General features: G+C 48.8%; 1 protein-coding gene across 23 annotated transcripts in view; it reads left to right on the top strand.

Moving 5' to 3' along the window:
• The window catches only part of LOC123991433 (eyes absent homolog 1), a 150,429-nt gene that overhangs the window by 114,558 nt on the left and 23,371 nt on the right, over window positions 1-12,500 (top strand). The window lies entirely within an intron of this gene.

Genomic DNA, 12,500 nt, shown 5'->3' with positions numbered 1-12,500 from the left:
CTACTAGATTATTCAGTGAAACTCGCAGTGTGGCCCAGTTAAAACATGAATTATAGAGAGATCAGATGGCTCTAGGACACTATGAAACATCACCACATGACATTGATCCAGCACCATATGTTCCCACACATATTGTCCCCGACCCACCTGAACTCTATCATATTGTCCCCGACCCACCTGAACTCTATCATATTGTCCCTGACCCACCTGAACTCTATCATATTGTCCCTGACCCACCTGAACTCTATCATATTGTCCCCCCACCTGAACTCTATCATATTGTCCCCGACCTACCTGAACTCTATCATAATAATATAATAATATATGCCATTTAGCAGATGCTTTTATCCAACCCACCTGAACTCTACAGTCATGTGTGCATACATTCTTTAGCAGATGCTTTTATCCAAAGGGTCATGGTCCATTCTACGTATGGGTGGTCCCGGGGATCGAACCCACTACCCTGGCGTTACAAGCGCCATGCTCTACCAACTGAGCTACAGAACCCACCCATTTGTCACAGACCTGCCTGAACTCTATCATATTGTTACAGACCTGCCTGAACTCTATCATATTGTCACAGACCTGCCTGAATTCTATCATATTGTCACAGACCTGCCTGAACTCTATCATATTGTGGTTGTGTGTGTTTGTGTGTGTGTGTGGTTAATCAGCAAGTAATTGGGAGAGGGGAAAGGGAGAATGGAGAGGTGGAGAGAGAGAATGGAGAGGTGGAGAGAGAGAATGGAGAGGTGGAGAGAGAGAATGGAGAGGTGGAGAGAGAGAATGGAGAGGTGGAGAGAGAGAATGGAGAGGTGGAGAGAGAGAATGAAGAGGTGGAGAGGGAGAATGGAGAGGTGGAGAGGGAGAATGGAGAGGTGGAGAGGGAGAATGGAGAGGTGGAGAGGGAGAATGGAGAGGTGGAGAGGGAGAATGGAGAGGTGGAGAGGGAGAATGGAGAGGTGGAGAGAGAGAATGGAGAGGTGGAGAGGGAGAATGGAGAGGTGGAGAGGGAGAATGGAGAGGTGGAGAGGGAGAATGGAGAGGTGGAGAGGGAGAATGGAGAGGTGGAGAGGGAGAATGGAGAGGTGGAGCGCGAGAATAAGGAAGCAGGTGTCAAAGGGTCAAAGTATTTTCCTCTTTGGATGTGAGACTCAGGGAGAGAGCTTGGCTGAGAATGGAGATGGGGTGAGAGAGAGAATAGGGAGTGATAATAGAGAAGGGGAATAGAGATGGAGAATAGAGATGGAGAATAGAGAGGGGGAATAGAGATGGAGAATAGAGAGGGGGAATAGAGATGGAGAATAGAGGGGGAATAGAGAGGGGGAATAGAGATAGAGAATAGAGAGGGGGAATGGAGATGGAGAATAGAGATGGGGAATAGAGATGGGAATAGAGAGGGGGAATAGAGAGCGGGAATAGAGATGGAGAATAGAGATGGAGAATAGAGAGGGGGAATAGAGATGGGGAATAGAGAGGGGGAATAGAGAGGGGGAATAGTGATGGGGAATAGAGATGGGGAATAGAGAGGGGGAATAGAGAGCGGGAATAGAGATGTAGAATAGAGAGGGGGAATAGAGATGGAGAATAGAGAGCGGGAATAGAGATGGAGAATAGAGAGGGGGAATGGAGATGGAGAATAGAGAGGGGGAATAGAGATGGGGAATAGAGATGGGGAATAGAGAGGGGGAATAGAGAGCGGGAATAGAGATGGAGAATAGAGAGGGTTTGGCTGAATGGCAGCATTAGAGCAGGGGTTGGGGGTCATGAATTAAATTATGTTACTGAACAGCTGTTTTGAGTTTCTCCACACGTCTTCCTCTCCTCCTCCCTTTCTCCTCTCCTCCTCCCTTTCCCCACAAATCCAGGGAGATGAAAAATGTGTTCAGAGGGGAACCAGTAAAATAAAAAAGGTTGCCGGTCCACAACCCTTACTGCTGCTCTAGCATTAGGCAGGAATGCGATAACGTCAGCATTTGGCCCCGTTCAGAGGGACTTAAAACAAGGAAGTCCTGTCTGTGTTTGGGTGTCTTAACACACGGCAGAAAGTTCATTTGAAAAGTTTCACAAAGCGGGAAAGGTTTTTACGTTCTGTAAAGCCAAAGGAATTTAAGCTCCCTTCTTCCTTAGTTTCAACTTCCATGAGAAATGGTTTAATAGAATCTTCAAATAGGTGAGGACATAACCCTTTCACCACGTAGTTACAACATTAAACTCCTTATCCCCAAGCAGGAATGGAATATTTAAGTGATTTAAGGTACAGATCAGATGCATGGTCTGTTATTCCTCGTGGTGTGTTATTCCTTGTGGTGTGTTGTTCCTGGTGGTCTGTTATTCCTCGTGGTGTGTTATTCCTCGTGGTGTGTTATTCCTCGTGGTGTGTTATTCCTCGTGGTGTGTTATTCCTCGTGGTGTGTTATTCCTCGTGGTGGGTTATTCCTCATGGTGTGTTATTCCTCGTGGTGTGTTATTCCTCGTGGTGTGTTATTCCTTGTGGTGTGTTATTCCTTGTGGTGTGTTATTCCTCGTGGTGTGTTATTCCTCATGGTGTGTTATTCCTCGTGGTGTGTTATTCCTTGTGGTGTGTTATTCCTCGTGGTGTGTTATTCCTCGTGGTGTGTCATTTCTCGTGGTGTGTTATTCCTCCTTGTGTGTTATTCCTCGTGGTGTGTCATTCCTCGTGGTCTGTTATTCCTCGTGGTGTGTTATTCCTCGTGGTGTGTTATTCCTCATGGTGTGTTATTCCTCGTGGTGTGTTATTCCTCGTGGTGTGTTATTCCTCGTGGTGGGTTATTCCTCGTGGTCTGTTATTCCTCGTGGTGTGTTATTCCTCGTGGTATGTTATTCCTCATGGTGTGTTATTCCTCGTGGTGTGTTATTCCTCGTGGTGTGTTATTCCTCGTGGTGTGTTATTCCTCGTGGTGTGTTATTCCTCATTGTGTGTAATTCCTCGTGGTGTGTTATTCCTCGGAGTGTGTTATACCTCATGGTGTGTTATTCCTCGCTGTGTGTAATTCCTTGTGGTGTGTTAATCCTCGTGGTGTGTTATTCTTCCTGGAGTGTAATTCCTCGCTGTACGTAATTCCTCATGGTGTGTTATTCCTCGTGGTGTGTTAAACCTCGTGGTGTGTTATTCCCCGTAGTGTGTTATTCCTCGTGGTGTGTTATTCCTTGTGGTCTGTTTTTCCTCATTGTGTGTTATTCCTCGTGGTGTGTTATTCCTCGTGGTGTGTTATTCCTTGTGGTGTGGTTATTCCTCATGGTCTGTTATTCCTCGTGGTGTGGTATTCCTCGTGGTGTGTTATTCCTCGTGATGTGGTTATTCCTCGTGGTGTGTTATTCCTTGTGGTGTGTTATTCCTCGTGGTGGGTTATTCCTCATGGTCTGTTATTCCTCGTGGTGTGTTATTCCTCGTGGTGTGTTATTCCTTGTGGTATGTTATTCCTCGTGGTGTGTTATTCCTCGTGGTGTGTTATTCCTCGTGGTGTGTTATTCCTCGTGGTGTGTTATTCCTTGTGGTGTGTTATTCCTCGTGGTGTGTTATTCCTCGTGGTGGGTTATTCCTCGTGGTGTGTTATTCCTCGTGGTGTGTTATTCCTCGTGGTGTGTCATTTCTCGTGGTGTGTTATTCCTCCTTGTGTGTTATTCCTCGTGGTGTGTTATTCCTCGTGGTCTGTTATTCCTTGTGGTGTGTTATTCCTCGTGGTGTGTTATTCCTCATGGTGTGTTATTCCTCGTGGTGTGTTATTCCTCGTGGTGTGTTATTCCTCGTGGTGGGTTATTCCTCGTGGTCTGTTATTCCTCGTGGTGTGTTATTCCTCGTGGTATGTTATTCCTCATGGTGTGTTATTCCTCGTGGTGTGTTATTCCTCGTGGTATGTTATTCCTCGTGGTGTGTTATTCCTCGTGGTGTGTTATTCCTCATTGTGTGTAATTCCTCGTGGTGTGTTATTCCTCGTAGTGTGTTATACCTCATGGTGTGTTATTCCTCGCTGTGTGTAATTCCTTGTGGTGTGTTAATCCTCGTGGTGTGTTATTCTTCCTGGAGTGTAATTCCTCGCTGTGCGTAATTCCTCATGGTGTGTTATTCCTCGTGGTGTGTTATACCTCGTGGTGTGTTATTCCTCGCTGTGTGTAATTCCTTGTGGTGTGTTATTCCTCGTGGTGTGTTATTCCTCGTGGTCTGTTTTTCCTCATGGTGTGTTATTCCCCGTAGTGTGTTATTCCTCGTGGTGTGTTATTCCTTGTGGTCTGTTTTTCCTCATTGTGTGTTATTCCTCGTGGTGTGTTATTCCTCGTGGTGTGTTATTCCTTGTGGTGTGGTTATTCCTCATGGTCTGTTATTCCTCGTGGTGTGGTATTCCTCGTGGTGTGTTATTCCTCGTGATGTGGTTATTCCTCTTGGTCTGTTATTCCTCGTGGTGTGGTATTCCTCGTGGTGTGTTATTCCTCGTGGTGTGTTATTCCTTGCGGTGTGGTTATTCCTCATGGTCTGTTATTCCTCGTGGTGTGTTATTCTCCGTGGTGTGTTATTTCTCGTGGTGGGTTATTCCTTGTGGTGTGTTTATCCTTGTGGTGTGGTTATTCCTCATGGTCTGTTTATTCCTTGTGGTGTGTTATTCCTCATGGTCTGTTATTCCTCGTGGTCTGTTATTCCTCGTGGTCTGTTATTCCTCGTGGTGTGTAATTCCTCGTTGTGTGTTATTCCTCGTTGTGTGTTATTCCTCATGGTGTGTTATTCCTGTTGGTCTGTTATTCCTCGTGGTGTGTTATTCCTCGTGGTGTGTTATTCCTCGTTGTGTGTTATTCCTCGTGGTCTGTTATTCCTCGTGGTGTGTTATTCCTCGTGGTGTGTTATTCCTCATGGTGTGTTATTCCTCGGGGTGTGTTATTCCTCGTGGTGTGTTATTCCTCGTGGTGTTTTATTCCTCGTGGTGTGTTATTCCTCGTGGTGTGTTATTCCTCGTGGTGGGTTATTCCTCGTGGTGTGTTATTCCTCGTGGTGGGTTATTCCTCGTGGTGGGTTATTCCTTGTGGTGTGTTATTCCTCGTGGTGTGTTATTCCTCGTGGTCTGTTATTCCTCGTGGTCTGTTATTCCTCGTGGTGTGTTATTTCTGGTGGTGTGTTATTCCTCGTGGTGTGTTATTCCTCGTGGTGTGTTATTCCTCGTGGTGTGTTATTCCTCATGGTCTGTTATTCCTCGTGGTGTGTTATTCCTCGTTGTGTGTTATTCCTCGTGGTGTGTTATTCCTCGTGGTGTGTTATTTCTGGTGGTGGGTTATTCCTCGTGGTGTGTTATTCCTCGTGGTTTGTTATTCCTCGTGGTGGGTTATTCCTCGTGGTGTGTTATTCCTCGTGGTGTGTTATTCCTCGTGGTCTGTTATTCCTCGTGGTGTGTTATTCCTCGTGGTCTGTTATTCCTCGTTGTGTGTTATTCCTCGTGGTGTGTTATTCCTCGTGGTCTGTTATTCCTCGTGGTGTGTTATTCCTGGTGGTGTGTTAATTTTGAGTTCTCTTGATGACTTTTTACTTTGTTCTTTTTTGCGTTACTTTTGCTTTTGTCCAGTGGTAACACTTTCTTATAGTCTGTATGATAACACATTATAACTGCATTTCAAAGACGTTATGAAGGACATTATAAAGCATAATTACACATGCGTCATAAAAGTATATATGTAGGGCAGTGAGCAGTGAGCCTGCCTTGCTCTGGCCCATAGAACCAGGACTCCTTCACATTTAGCCCTCTCTGAAGTGGAGGAGAGAGGAGAGGGAGGAGAGGAACGGGGAAGTGGAACACTCCTATAAATGGAAAACTAATAACAGATTTTTGAGAGAGAGAGAGAGTTCGAAAGAGAGAAAGAGAGAGAGTTAGAAAGAAAGGGAGAGAGAGAGACCGTTAGAACGTGTGTGTTTGACTAGGCGAGAGAGCAGGAGAGAGAGAGAGAGTTCTCGGCTGTGCAGTGCTCTGACCCTAGCCCCGGGGCTGTGCTGGTGTGTGGCGCAGTAGTAATCAGAGGTCATAATTTCATTGGCGGTTAGCATCAGGTTCAATTTTTCTAGTAGGTTGCATTTAGCAGAACGTCTGGATTGTGTTACTGAGGGTCGGCTGAATCAGAGAGAGCTGCAGAATCCCTCTCCAAGACGAGTCAGAGCACACACACACACACACACACACACACACACACACACACACACACACACACACACACACACACACACACACACACACACACACACACACACACACACACACACACACACACACACACACACACACACACACACACACACACACACACACACACACACACGGACAGACACCAATGTGCCAACAGACATTAACACTGTGGATGTCTTTATTCTCCCTACATTTCTCTTCTTCTCTCCACTCGTCTCCCTCCTCTTCTCTCACCTCCTCTTCTCTCACCTCCTCTTCTCTCTCCTCTTCTCTCCCCTCTTCTTCTCTCCACTCCTCTTCTCTCCCCTCTCTATTCTCTCCCCTCCTCTTCTCTCCCCTCTCTATTCTCTCCCCTCCTATTCTCTCACCTCCTCTTCTCTCACCTCCTCTTCTCTCTCCTCTTCTCTCCCCTCTTCTTCTCTCCACTCCTCTTCTCTCCCCTCTCTATTCTCTCCCCTCCTATTCTCTCCACTCCTCTTCTCTCCCCTCTCTATTCTCTCCCCTCCTATTCTCTCCCCTCCTATTCTCTCCCCTCTCTATTCTCTCCCCTCTCTATTCTCTCCCCTCTCTACTCTCTCCCCTCCTCTTCTCTCCCCTCTTCTTCTATTCCCTCCTCTTCTCTCCCCTCTTCTTTCTCCTCTTTTTCTCTACCCTCCTCTTCTCTCCCCTCCTCTTCTCTCTCCTCTTCTTCTCTCCCTCCTCTTCTCTCTCCTCTTCTCTCCCATCCTCATCTCTCCCCTCTTCTTCTATCCCCTCATTTACTCTCACCTCCTTTTCTCTCCACTCCTCTTCTCTCTCTTCTTCTCTCCCCTCCTCTTCTCTCCCCTCCTCTTTTCTCCCCTCCTCTTCTTCTCTTCCCTCCTCTTCTCTCCCCTCCTCTTCTCTCCCATCTTCTTTCTCCTCTTCTTCTCTAACCTCCTCTTCTCTCCCCTCCTCTTCTCTCTCCTCTTCTTCTCTCCCCTCCTCTTCTCTCCCCTCTCTATTCTCTCCCCTCCTCTTCTCTCGCCTCCTCTTCTCTCCCCTCTCTATTCTCTCCCCTCTCTATTCTCTCCCCTCTCTACTCTCTCCCCTCCTCTTCTCTCCCCTCTTCTTCTATTCCCTCCTCTTCTCTCCCCTCTTCTCTCTCCGCTTCTTCTCTCCCCTCCTCTTCTCTCTCCTCTTCTTCTCTCCACTCCTCTTCTCTCCCCTCTCTATTCTCTCCCCTCCTATTCTCTCCCCTCCTCTTCTCTCCACTTCTCTTCTCTCCCCTCTCTATTCTCTCCCCTCCTATTCTCTCCCATTCTCTTCTCTCTCCTCTTCTCTCCCCTCCTCTTCTCTCCCCTCTTCTTCTCTCCCCTCTCTATTCTCTCCCCTCCTATTCTCTCCCATTCTCTTCTCTCTCCTCTTCTCTCCCATCCTCTTCTCTCTCCGCTTCTTCTCTCCCCTCCTCTTCTCTCTCCTCTTCTTCTCTCCACTCCTCTTCTCTCCCCTCTCTATTCTCTCCCCCTATTCTCTCCCCTCTTCTCTCCCACTCCTCTTCTCTCCCCTCTCTATTCTCTCCCCTCCTATTCTCTCCCATCCTCTTCTCTCTCCGCTTCTTCTCTCCCCTCCTCTTCTCTCTCCTCTTCTTCTCTCCACTCCTCTTCTCTCCCATCTCTATTATCTCCCCTCTCTATTCTCTCCCCTCTCTATTCTCCCCCCTCATTTTCTCTCCACTCCTCTTCTCTCTCTCTCTTCTCTCCCCTCCTCTTCTCTCCTCTCAACTTCTTTCTCCTCTTCTTATCTCCCTCCTCTTCTCTCCCCTCCCTTTCTCTCTCCTCTTCTCTCCCCTCCTCTTCTTCTCTTCCCTCCTCTTCTCTCCCCCTCTTCCTCTCCCCTCTTCTTTCTCCTCCTTGTCTCTCCCCTCCTCTTCTCTCACCTCCTTTTCTCTCCACTCTCTTTCTCTCCCCTCTTTTCTCTCCCTCTCTTCTCTCCCTCCTCTTTCTCCCTTCTCCTCTTCTTCTCTCCCCTCCTCTTCTCTCCCCTCCTCTTCTCTCCCATCTTCTTTCTCCTCTTCTTCTCTAACCTCCTCTTCTCTCCCTCCTCTTCTCTCTCCTCTTCTTCTCTCCCCTCCTCTTCTCTCCCCTCTCTATTCTCTCCCCTCCTCTTCTCTCCCCTCCTCTTCTCTCTCCTCCTCTTCTCTCCACTCCTCTTCTCTCCCCTCTCTATTCTCTCCCCTCCTATTCTCTCCCCTCCTCTTCTCTCCCATTCTCTTCTCTCTCCTCTTCTCTCCCATCCTCTTCTCTCCCCTCTTCTTCTCTCCCTCCTCTTCCCTCCCCTCTCTATTCTCTCCCCTCCTATTCTCTCCCATCCTCTTCTCTCTCCGCTTCTTCTCTCCCCTCCTCTTCTCTCTCCTCTTCTTCTCTCCACTCCTCTTCTCTCCCATCTCTATTATCTCCCTCTCTATTCTCTCCCCTCTCTATTCTCCCCCTCTCTATTCTCTCCCCTCATTTTCTCTCCACTCCTCTTCTCTCTCTTCTTCTCTCCCCTCCTCTTCTCTCCTCTCAACTTCTTTCTCCTCTTCTTATCTCCCCTCCTCTTCTCTCCCCTCCCTTTCTCTCTCCTCTTCTCTCCCCTCCTCTTCTTCTCTTCCCTCCTCTTCTCTCCCTCTTCCTCTCCCCTCTTCTTCTCTCCTCCTTGTCTCTCCCCTCCTCTTCTCTCCCCTCTTCTTCTCTCCCCTCCTCTTCTCTCCCCTCTTCTTCTCTCCACTCCTCTTCTCTCCCATCTCTATTCTCTCCCCTCTCTCTTCTCTCCCCTCTCTCTTCTCTCTCCTCTCTATTCTCTCCCCTCTCTATTCTCTCCCCTCTCTCTTCTCTCCCCTCCTCTTCTCTCCACTCCTCTTCTCTCCCCTCTCTCTTCTCTCTCCTCTCTATTCTCTCCCCTCTCTATTCTCTCCCCTCTCTCTTCTCTCCCTCCTCTTCTCTCCCCTCTTCTTCTCTCCACTCCTCTTCTCTCCCATCTCTCTTCTCTCTCCTCTCTATTTCTCTCCCCTCTCTATTCTCTCCCCTCTCTCTTCTCTCCCCTCCTCTTCTCTCCCCCTCTCTCTTCTCTTCCCTCCTCTTCTCTCCCCTCCTCTTCTCTCCCTCTTCTTTCTCCTCTTTGTCTCTCCCTCCTCTCTCCCCCTCTCTTCTCTCCCCTCTCTCTTCTCTCCCTCTCTATTCTCTCCCCTCCTCATCTCTCCCTGCCTTTCTCTCTCCTCTTCTCTCCCCTCCTCCTCTTCTCTTCCCTCCTCTTTCTCCCCCTCCCTTCTCTCCCTCTCTTTCTCCTCTTTGTCTCTCCCTCTCTCTTCTCTCCCCTCTCTCTTCTCTCTCCTCTCTATTCTCTCCCCTCTCTATTCTCTCCCCTCTCTATTCTCACCCCTCTCTATTCTCTCCCCTCTCTATTCTCTCCCCTCCTCTTCTCACCCCTCCTCTTCTCTCCCCTCTCTATTCTCTCCTCTCTATTCTCTCCCCTCCTATTCTCTCCCTCCTCTTCTCACCCCTCCCTCTTCTCTCCCTCTCTATTCTCACCCCTCTCTATTCTCTCCCCTCCTCTTCTCACCCCTCCCTCTTCTCTCCCCTCTCTATTCTCTCCCTCCTCTTCTCTCCCCTCCTCTTCTCTCCCCTCTCTATTCTCACCCCTCTCTATTCTCTCCCCTCCTCTTCTCACCCCTCCCTCTTCTCTCCCCTCTCTATTCTCTCCCCTCCTCTTCTCACCCCTCCCTCTTCTCTCCCCTCTCTATTCTCACCCCTCTCTATTCTCTCCCCTATCTATTCTCTCCCCTCCTCTTCTCACCCCTCCCTCTTCTCTCCCCTCTCTATTCTCACCCCTCTCTATTCTCTCCCCTATCTATTCTCTCCCCTCCTCTTCTCACCCCTCTCTATTCTCTCCCCTCCTCTTCTCTCCCCTCTCTATTCTCTCCCCTCTCTATTCTCTCCCCTCCTCTTCTCACCCCTTCTATTCTCTCCCCTCCTCTTCTCTCCCCTATCTATTCTCTCCCCTCCTCTTCTCACCCCTCTCTATTCTCTCCCCTCTCTATTCTCTCCCCTCTTCTTTCTCCTCTTTGTCTCTCCCCTCCTCATCTCACCCCTCTCTATTCTCTCCCCTCCTCTTCTCACCCCTCCCTCTTCTCTCCCCTCTCTATTCTCACCCCTATCTATTCTCTCCCCTCCTCTTCTCACCCCTCTCTATTCTCTCCCCTCCTCTTCTCACCCCTCTCTATTCTCTCCCCTCCTCTTCTCTCCCCTATCTATTCTCTCCCCTCCTCTCTTCTAGAATGTGACTTGAGACAACCTTCTGATAAAATAAGGCTTGCATTGAATTAATATTCACTGCTCAAAAAATAAAGGGAACACTAAAATAACACATCCTAGATCTGAATGACTTTTTTCTTTACATAATTGAATGTGCTGACAACAAAATCACACAAAAATGATCAATGGAAATCAAATTTATTAACCCATGGAGGTCTGGATTTGGAGCCACACTCAAAATTAAAGCGGAAATCCACACTACAGGCTGATACAACTTTGATGTAATGTCCTAAAAACAAGTCAAAATGAGGCTCAGTAGCTTGTGTGGCGTCCACGTGCCTGTATGACCTCCCTACAACGCCTGGGCATGCTCCTGATGAGGTGGCAGATGGTCTCCTGAAGGATCTCCTCCCAGACCTGGACGAAAGCATCCGCCAACTCCTGGACAGTCTGTGGTGCAACGTGGCGTTGGTGGATGGAGCGAGACATGATGTCCCAGATGTGCTCAATTGTATTCAGGTCTGGGGAACGGGCGGGCCAGTCCATAGCATCAATGCCTTCCTCTTGCAGGAACTGCTGACACACTCCAGCCACATGAGGTCTAGCATTGTCTTGCATTAGGAGGAACCCAGGGCCAACTGCAACAGCATATGGTATCACAAGGGGTCTGAGGATCTCATCTCGGTACCTAATGGCAGTCAGGCTACCTCTGGCGAGCACATGGAGGGTTGTGCGGCCCCCCAAAGAAATGCCGACACCTCACCATGACTGACCCACCGCCAAACCGGTCATGCTGGAGGATGTTGTAGGCAGCAGAACGTTCTCCACGGCGTCTCCAGACTCTGTCACGTCTGTCACATGTGCTCAGTGTGAACCTGCTTGCACAGGGCGCCAGTGGCAAATTTGCCAATCTTGGTGTTCTCTGGCAAATGCCAAACGTCCTGCACGGTGTTGGGCTGTAAGCACAACCCCCACCTGTGGACGTCGGGCCCTCATACCACCCTCATGGAGTCTGTTTCTGACCGTTTGAGCAGACACATGCACATTTGTGGCCTGCTGGAGGTCATTTTGCAGGGCTCTGGCAGTGCTCCTCCTGCTCCTCCTTGCGCAAAGGCGGAGGTAGCGGTCCTGCTGCTGGGTTGTTGCCCTTCTACGGCCTCCTCAACGTCTCCCGATGTACTGGTCTGTCTCCTGGTAGCACCCTCCATGCTCTGGACACTACACTGATAGACACAGCAAACCTTCTTGCCACAGCTCGCATTGATGTGCCATCCTGGATGAGCTGCACTACCTGAGCCACTTGTGTGGGTTGTAGACTCTGTCTCATGCTACCACTAGAGTGAAAGCACCGCCAGCATTCACAAGTGACCAAAACATCAGCCAGGAAGCATAGGAACTGAGAAGTGGTCTGTGGTCACCAACTGCAGAACCACTCCTTTATTGGGGGTGTCTTGCTAATTGCCTAAAATGTCCACCTGTTGTCTATTCCATTTGCACAACAGCATGTGAAATATATTGTCAATCAGTGTTGCTTCCTAAGTGGACAGTTGGATTTCACAGAAGTGTGATTGACTTGGAGTTACATTGTGTTGTTTAAGTGTTCCCTTTATTTTTTTGAGCAGTGTATATCGTTATTCATTGAAAGGGTTAATTAATTCAACCTCGACATTCCAGTCTGCTCCCATCACGTGGTTAATCAATTAATCATCTGATGAGGAGTTGGATTAGGGGATCAGGGTGTGATGATGGAGAGAGAGAGATTGATTGAGTGAGGGAGGGAGGGAGGGAGGAAGGAAGGAAGGAAGGAAGGAAGGAAGGAAGGAAGGAAGGAAGGAAGGAAGGAGGGAGGGAGGGAGGGAGGGAGGAGGGAGGGAGGGAGGGAGGGAGGGAGAGATAGAGAGAGACAGAGAGAGAGAGAGACAGAGAGAGGGAGAGAGACAGAGAGAGAGAGAGAGAGAGAGAGAGAGAGAGAGAGAGAGAGAGAGAGAGAGAGAGAGAGAGAGAGAGAGAGAGAGAGAGATGGAGAGAGAGAGAGAGATGGAGAGATGGAGAGAGAGAAAGATTTCAATTA

The sequence above is a fragment of the Oncorhynchus gorbuscha genome, linkage group LG12, assembly GCF_021184085.1.
Source record: "Oncorhynchus gorbuscha isolate QuinsamMale2020 ecotype Even-year linkage group LG12, OgorEven_v1.0, whole genome shotgun sequence".
NCBI classification, from domain to species: Eukaryota; Metazoa; Chordata; class Actinopteri; order Salmoniformes; family Salmonidae; genus Oncorhynchus; species Oncorhynchus gorbuscha.
Note: the sequence above shows the minus strand (reverse complement) of the source record. Positions and strands in the feature narration are given on the sequence as shown.